Here is a 9018-nt window from a genome sequence, read left to right as displayed (position 1 = left end):
TCAGAACCCACCACAGCAGGCTGTTTACAACCAGAACCCACCACAGCAGGTTGTTTACAGTCAGAACCCATCACAGCAGGTTGTTTACAGTCAGAACCCACCACAGCAGGCTGTTTACAGTCAGAACCCACCACAGCAGGATGTTTACAGTCAGAACCCACCACAGCAGGCTGTTTACAGTCAGAACCCACCACAGCAGGTTGTTTACAGTCAGAACCCACCACAGCAGGTTGTTTACAGTCAGAACCCATCACAGCAGGATGTTTACAACAAGAACCCACCACAGCAGGTTGTTTACAGTCAGAACCCACCACAGCAGGATGTTTACAACAAGAACCCACCACAGCAGGTTGTTTACAGTCAGAACCCACCACAGCAGGTTGTTTACAGTCAGAACCCACCACAGCAGGTTGTTTATAGTCAGAACCCACCACAGCAGGCTGTTTACAGTCAGAACCCACCACAGCAGGTTGTTTATAGTCAGAACCCACCACAGCAGGTTGTTTATAGTCAGAACCCACCACAGCAGGTTGTTTACAGTCAGAACCCACCACAGCAGGTTGTTTATAGTCAGAACCCACCACAGCAGGCTGTTTACAGTCAGAACCCACCACAGCAGGCTGTTTACAGTCAGAACCCACCACAGCAGGTTGTTTATAGTCAGAACCCACCACAGCAGGCTGTTTACAGTCAGAACCCACCACAGCAGGCTGTTTACAGTCAGAACCCACCACAGCAGGTTGTTTATAGTCAGAACCCACCACAGCAGGCTGTTTACAGTCAGAACCCACCACAGCAGGCTGTTTACAGTCAGAACCCACCACAGCAGGCTGTTTACAGTCAGAACCCACCACAGCAGGTTGTTTACAGTCAGAACCCACCACAGCAGGCTGTTTACAGTCAGAACCCACCACAGCAGGCTGTTTACAGTCAGAACCCACCACAGCAGGTTGTTTATAGTCAGAACCCACCACAGCAGGCTGTTTATAGTCAGAACCCACCACAGCAGGCTGTTTATAGTCAGAACCCACCACAGCAGGCTGTTTATAGTCAGAACCCACCACAGCAGGATGTTTACAGTCAGAACCCACCACAGCAGGATGTTTACAGTCAGAACCCACCACAGCAGGCTGTTTATAGTCAGAACCCACCACAGCAGGATGTTTACAGTCAGAACCCACCACAGCAGGTTGTTTACAGTCAGAACCCACCACAGCAGGTTGTTTACAGTCAGAACCCACCACAGCAGGTTGTTTACAGTCAGAACCCACCACAGCAGGTTGTTTACAGTCAGAACCCACCACAGCAGGCTGTTTACAGTCAGAACCCACCACAGCAGGTTGTTTACAGTCAGAACCCATCACAGCAGGTTGTTTACAGTCAGAACCCACCACAGCAGGTTGTTTATAGTCAGAACCCACCACAGCAGGCTGTTTACAGTCAGAACCCACCACAGCAGGTTGTTTACAGTCAGAACCCACCACAGCAGGCTGTTTACAGTCAGAACCCACCACAGCAGGTTGTTTATAGTCAGAACCCACCACAGCAGGCTGTTTACAGTCAGAACCCACCACAGCAGGTTGTTTACAGTCAGAACCCACCACAGCAGGCTGTTTACAACCAGAACCCACCACAGCAGGCTGTTTACAGTCAGAACCCACCACAGCAGGTTGTTTACAGTCAGAACCCACCACAGCAGGCTGTTTACAGTCAGAACCCATCACAGCAGGTTGTTTATAGTCAGAACCCACCACAGCAGGTTGTTTACAGTCAGAACCCACCACAGCAGGTTGTTTATAGTCAGAACCCACCACAGCAGGTTGTTTACAGTCAGAACCCACCACAGCAGGTTGTTTACAGTCAGAACCCACCACAGCAGGTTGTTTACAGTCAGAACCCACCACAGCAGGATGTTTACAGTCAGAACCCACCATAGCAGGTTGTTTACAACAAGAACCCACCACAGCAGGTTGTTTACAACAAGAACCCACCACAGCAGGTTGTTTACAGTCAGAACCCACCACAGCAGGTTGTTTATAGTCAGAACCCACCACAGCAGGTTGTTTACAGTCAGAACCCACCACAGCAGGATGTTTACAGTCAGAACCCACCACAGCAGGTTGTTTACAGTCAGAACCCATCACAGCAGGTTGTTTACAGTCAGAACCCACCACAGCAGGCTGTTTACAGTCAGAACCCACCACAGCAGGTTGTTTACAACAAGAACCCACCACAGCAGGTTGTTTACAACAAGAACCCACCACAGCAGGTTGTTTACAACAAGAACCCACCACAGCAGGTTGTTTACAACAAGAACCCACCACAGCAGGATGTTTACAGTCAGAACCCACCACAGCAGGCTGTTTACAGTCAGAACCCACCACAGCAGGTTGTTTACAGTCAGAACCCACCACAGCAGGTTGTTTACAACCAGAACCCACCACAGCAGGTTGTTTACAACAAGAACCCACCACAGCAGGATGTTTACAGTCAGAACCCACCACAGCAGGCTGTTTACAGTCAGAACCCACCACAGCAGGTTGTTTACAACCAGAACCCACCACAGCAGGTTGTTTACAACAAGAACCCACCACAGCAGGTTGTTTACAGTCAGAACCCACCACAGCAGGATGTTTACAGTCAGAACCCACCACAGCAGGCTGTTTACAGTCAGAACCCACCACAGCAGGTTGTTTACAGTCAGAACCCACCACAGCAGGATGTTTACAACAAGAACCCACCACAGCAGGTTGTTTACAGTCAGAACCCACCACAGCAGGTTGTTTACAGTCAGAACCCACCACAGCAGGATGTTTACAACAAGAACCCACCACAGCAGGTTGTTTACAGTCAGAACCCACCACAGCAGGTTGTTTACAACCAGAACCCACCACAGCAGGTTGTTTACAACCAGAACCCACCACAGCAGGTTGTTTACAACAAGAACCCACCACAGCAGGTTGTTTACAGTCAGAACCCACCACAGCAGGTTGTTTACAACAAGAACCCACCACAGCAGGTTGTTTACAGTCAGAACCCACCACAGCAGGTTGTTTACAACAAGAACCCACCACAGCAGGATGTTTACAGTCAGAACCCACCACAGCAGGTTGTTTACAGTCAGAACCCACCACAGCAGGTTGTTTACAGTCAGAACCCACCACAGCAGGTTGTTTACAACAAGAACCCACCACAGCAGGTTGTTTACAGTCAGAACCCACCACAGCAGGTTGTTTACAACAAGAACCCACCACAGCAGGCTGTTTATAGTCAGAACCCACCACAGCAGGTTGTTTACAGTCAGAACCCATCACAGCAGGTTGTTTACAGTCAGAACCCACCACAGCAGGCTGTTTACAACAAGAACCCACCACAGCAGGTTGTTTACAGTCAGAACCCACCACAGCAGGCTGTTTACAACAAGAACCCACCACAGCAGGTTGTTTATAGTCAGAACCCACCACAGCAGGTTGTTTACAGTCAGAACCCACCACAGCAGGATGTTTACAGTCAGAACCCACCACAGCAGGTTGTTTACAGTCAGAACCCATCACAGCAGGTTGTTTACAGTCAGAACCCACCACAGCAGGTTGTTTACAACAAGAACCCACCACAGCAGGATGTTTACAGTCAGAACCCACCACAGCAGGCTGTTTACAGTCAGAACCCACCACAGCAGGTTGTTTACAACAAGAACCCACCACAGCAGGTTGTTTACAGTCAGAACCCACCACAGCAGGTTGTTTACAACAAGAACCCACCACAGCAGGTTGTTTACAACAAGAACCCACCACAGCAGGTTGTTTACAGTCAGAACCCACCACAGCAGGATATTTACAGTCAGAACCCACCACAGCAGGTTGTTTACAGTCAGAACCCACCACAGCAGGATGTTTACAGTCAGAACCCACCACAGCAGGTTGTTTACAGTCAGAACCCATCACAGCAGGTTGTTTACAGTCAGAACCCACCACAGCAGGATGTTTACAGTCAGAACCCATCACAGCAGGTTGTTTATAGTCAGAACCCACCACAGCAGGTTGTTTACAGTCAGAACCCACCACAGCAGGCTGTTTACAGTCAGAACCCATCACAGCAGGTTGTTTACAGTCAGAACCCACCACAGCAGGATGTTTACAGTCAGAACCCATCACAGCAGGTTGTTTATAGTCAGAACCCACCACAGCAGGATGTTTATAGTCAGAACCCACCACAGCAGGTTGTTTACAACAAGAACCCACCACAGCAGGATGTTTACAGTCAGAACCCACCACAGCAGGCTGTTTACAGTCAGAACCCACCACAGCAGGTTGTTTACAACAAGAACCCACCACAGCAGGTTGTTTACAGTCAGAACCCACCACAGCAGGTTGTTTACAACAAGAACCCACCACAGCAGGTTGTTTACAACAAGAACCCACCACAGCAGGTTGTTTACAGTCAGAACCCACCACAGCAGGATGTTTACAGTCAGAACCCACCACAGCAGGATGTTTACAGTCAGAACCCACCACAGCAGGATGTTTACAGTCAGAACCCACCACAGCAGGTTGTTTACAGTCAGAACCCACCACAGCAGGTTGTTTACAACAAGAACCCACCACAGCAGGATGTTTACAGTCAGAACCCACCACAGCAGGTTGTTTACAACAAGAACCCACCACAGCAGGTTGTTTACAACAAGAACCCACCACAGCAGGTTGTTTACAGTCAGAACCCATCACAGCAGGTTGTTTACAACAAGAACCCACCACAGCAGGATGTTTACAGTCAGAACCCACCACAGCAGGATGTTTACAACAAGAACCCATCACAGCAGGTTGTTTACAGTCAGAACCCACCACAGCAGGTTGTTTACAACAAGAACCCACCACAGCAGGTTGTTTACAACAAGAACCCACCACAGCAGGTTGTTTACAGTCAGAACCCACCACAGCAGGTTGTTTACAACAAGAACCCACCACAGCAGGTTGTTTACAACAAGAACCCATCACAGCAGGATGTTTACAGTCAGAACCCACCACAGCAGGTTGTTTACAGTCAGAACCCACCACAGCAGGTTGTTTACAACCAGAACCCACCACAGCAGGTTGTTTACAACAAGAACCCACCACAGCAGGATGTTTACAGTCAGAACCCACCACAGCAGGTTGTTTACAGTCAGAACCCACCACAGCAGGTTGTTTACAACCAGAACCCACCACAGCAGGTTGTTTACAACAAGAACCCACCACAGCAGGATGTTTACAGTCAGAATCCCACCACAGCAGGATGTTTACAGTCAGAACCCACCACAGCAGGATGTTTACAGTCAGAATCCCACCACAGCAGGTTGTTTACAGTCAGAATCCCACCACAGCAGGTTGTTTACAGTCAGAACCCACCACAGCAGGTTGTTTACAACAAGAACCCACCACAGCAGGTTGTTTACAGTCAGAACCCACCACAGCAGGTTGTTTACAACAAGAACCCACCACAGCAGGTTGTTTACAGTCAGAACCCACCACAGCAGGTTGTTTACAACAAGAACCCACCACAGCAGGTTGTTTACAGTCAGAACCCACCACAGCAGGATGTTTACAACAAGAACCCATCACAGCAGGATGTTTACAGTCAGAACCCACCACAGCAGGTTGTTTACAGTCAGAACCCACCACAGCAGGTTGTTTACAACCAGAACCCACCACAGCAGGTTGTTTACAACAAGAACCCACCACAGCAGGATGTTTACAGTCAGAACCCACCACAGCAGGTTGTTTACAGTCAGAACCCACCACAGCAGGTTGTTTACAACCAGAACCCACCACAGCAGGTTGTTTACAACAAGAACCCACCACAGCAGGATGTTTACAGTCAGAATCCCACCACAGCAGGATGTTTACAGTCAGAACCCACCACAGCAGGATGTTTACAGTCAGAATCCCACCACAGCAGGATGTTTACAGTCAGAATCCCACCACAGCAGGATGTTTACAGTCAGAACCCACCACAGCAGGATGTTTACAGTCAGAATCCCACCACAGCAGGTTGTTTACAGTCAGAACCCATCACAGCAGGTTGTTTACAGTCAGAACCCACCACAGCAGGATGTTTACAGTCAGAATCCCACCACAGCAGGATGTTTACAGTCAGAACCCACCACAGCAGGTTGTTTACAGTCAGAATCCCACCACAGCAGGATGTTTACAGTCAGAACCCACCACAGCAGGATGTTTACAGTCAGAACCCACCACAGCAGGTTGTTTACAGTCAGAACCCACCACAGCAGGTTGTTTACAACCAGAACCCACCACAGCAGGTTGTTTACAACAAGAACCCACCACAGCAGGATGTTTACAGTCAGAATCCCACCACAGCAGGATGTTTACAGTCAGAACCCACCACAGCAGGCTGTTTACAGTCAGAATCCCACCACAGCAGGATGTTTACAGTCAGAACCCACCACAGCAGGATGTTTACAGTCAGAATCCCACCACAGCAGGATGTTTACAGTCAGAACCCACCACAGCAGGTTGTTTACAGTCAGAATCCCACCACAGCAGGATGTTTACAGTCAGAACCCACCACAGCAGGATGTTTACAGTCAGAACCCACCACAGCAGGTTGTTTACAGTCAGAACCCACCACAGCAGGTTGTTTACAACCAGAACCCACCACAGCAGGTTGTTTACAACAAGAACCCACCACAGCAGGATGTTTACAGTCAGAACCCACCACAGCAGGTTGTTTACAACAAGAACCCACCACAGCAGGTTGTTTACAACAAGAACCCACCACAGCAGGTTGTTTACAGTCAGAACCCACCACAGCAGGATGTTTACAACCAGAACCCACCACAGCAGGTTGTTTACAGTCAGAACCCACCACAGCAGGTTGTTTACAACCAGAACCCACCACAGCAGGTTGTTTACAACAAGAACCCACCACAGCAGGATGTTTACAGTCAGAACCCATCACAGCAGGTTGTTTACAACCAGAACCCATCACAGCAGGTTGTTTACAACCAGAACCCATCACAGCAGGTTGTTTACAACAAGAACCCACCACAGCAGGATGTTTACAGTCAGAACCCACCACAGCAGGTTGTTTACAGTCAGAACCCACCACAGCAGGTTGTTTACAGTCAGAACCCACCACAGCAGGATGTTTACAGTCAGAACCCACCACAGCAGGATGTTTACAGTCAGAACCCACCACAGCAGGCTGTTTACAGTCAGAACCCACCACAGCAGGTTGTTTACAGTCAGAACCCACCACAGCAGGATGTTTACAGTCAGAACCCACCACAGCAGGTTGTTTACAGTCAGAACCCACCACAGCAGGTTGTTTACAACCAGAACCCACCACAGCAGGTTGTTTACAACAAGAACCCACCACAGCAGGTTGTTTATAACCAGAACCCACCACAGCAGGCTGTTTACAGTCAGAACCAACCACAGCAGGTTGTTTACAACAAGAACCCACCACAGCAGGTTGTTTACAGTCAGAACCCACCACAGCAGGATGTTTATAGTCAGAACCCACCACAGCAGGATGTTTACAGTCAGAACCCACCACAGCAGGTTGTTTATAGTCAGAACCCACCACAGCAGGATGTTTATAGTCAGAACCCACCACAGCAGGTTGTTTACAGTCAGAACCCACCACAGCAGGCTGTTTACAGTCAGAACCCATCACAGCAGGTTGTTTACAACCAGAACCCACCACAGCAGGATGTTTACAGTCAGAACCCACCACAGCAGGTTGTTTACAGTCAGAACCCACCACAGCAGGCTGTTTACAGTCAGAACCCATCACAGCAGGTTGTTTACAACCAGAACCCACCACAGCAGGTTGTTTACAGTCAGAACCCACCACAGCAGGTTGTTTACAGTCAGAACCCATCACAGCAGGTTGTTTACAGTCAGAACCCACCACAGCAGGCTGTTTACAGTCAGAACCCATCACAGCAGGTTGTTTACAACCAGAACCCACCACAGCAGGTTGTTTACAGTCAGAACCCACCACAGCAGGTTGTTTACAGTCAGAACCCATCACAGCAGGTTGTTTACAGTCAGAACCCACCACAGCAGGTTGTTTATAGTCAGAACCCACCACAGCAGGTTGTTTACAACCAGAACCCACCACAGCAGGATGTTTACAGTCAGAACCCATCACAGCAGGTTGTTTACAGTCAGAACCCACCACAGCAGGTTGTTTATAGTCAGAACCCACCATAGCAGGTTGTTTACAGTCAGAACCCATCACAGCAGGTTGTTTACAGTCAGAACCCACCACAGCAGGTTGTTTACAGTCAGAACCCACCACAGCAGGTTGTTTACAGTCAGAACCCATCACAGCAGGTTGTTTACAGTCAGAACCCACCATAGCAGGTTGTTTACAGTCAGAACCCATCACAGCAGGTTGTTTATAGTCAGAACCCACCACAGCAGGTTGTTTATAGTCAGAACCCACCATAGCAGGTTGTTTACAGTCAGAACCCATCACAGCAGGTTGTTTACAGTCAGAACCCACCACAGCAGGTTGTTTACAGTCAGAACCCATCACAGCAGGTTGTTTACAACCAGAACCCACCACAGCAGGTTGTTTACAGTCAGAACCCATCACAGCAGGTTGTTTACAACCAGAACCCACCACAGCAGGTTGTTTACAACAAGAACCCACCACAGCAGGTTGTTTACAACAAGAACCCACCACAGCAGGTTGTTTACAGTCAGAACCCACCACAGCAGGTTGTTTACAACAAGAACCCACCACAGCAGGTTGTTTACAACAAGAACCCATCACAGCAGGATGTTTACAACAAGAACCCACCACAGCAGGTTGTTTACAGTCAGAACCCACCACAGCAGGATGTTTACAGTCAGAACCCACCACAGCAGGATGTTTACAGTCAGAACCCACCACAGCAGGATGTTTACAGTCAGAACCCACCACAGCAGGTTGTTTACAGTCAGAACCCACCACAGCAGGTTGTTTACAACAAGAACCCACCACAGCAGGATGTTTACAGTCAGA

Source organism: Sebastes fasciatus, chromosome 16, assembly GCF_043250625.1.
Source record: "Sebastes fasciatus isolate fSebFas1 chromosome 16, fSebFas1.pri, whole genome shotgun sequence".
Lineage (NCBI taxonomy): Eukaryota > Metazoa > Chordata > Actinopteri > Perciformes > Sebastidae > Sebastes > Sebastes fasciatus.
Note: the sequence above shows the minus strand (reverse complement) of the source record.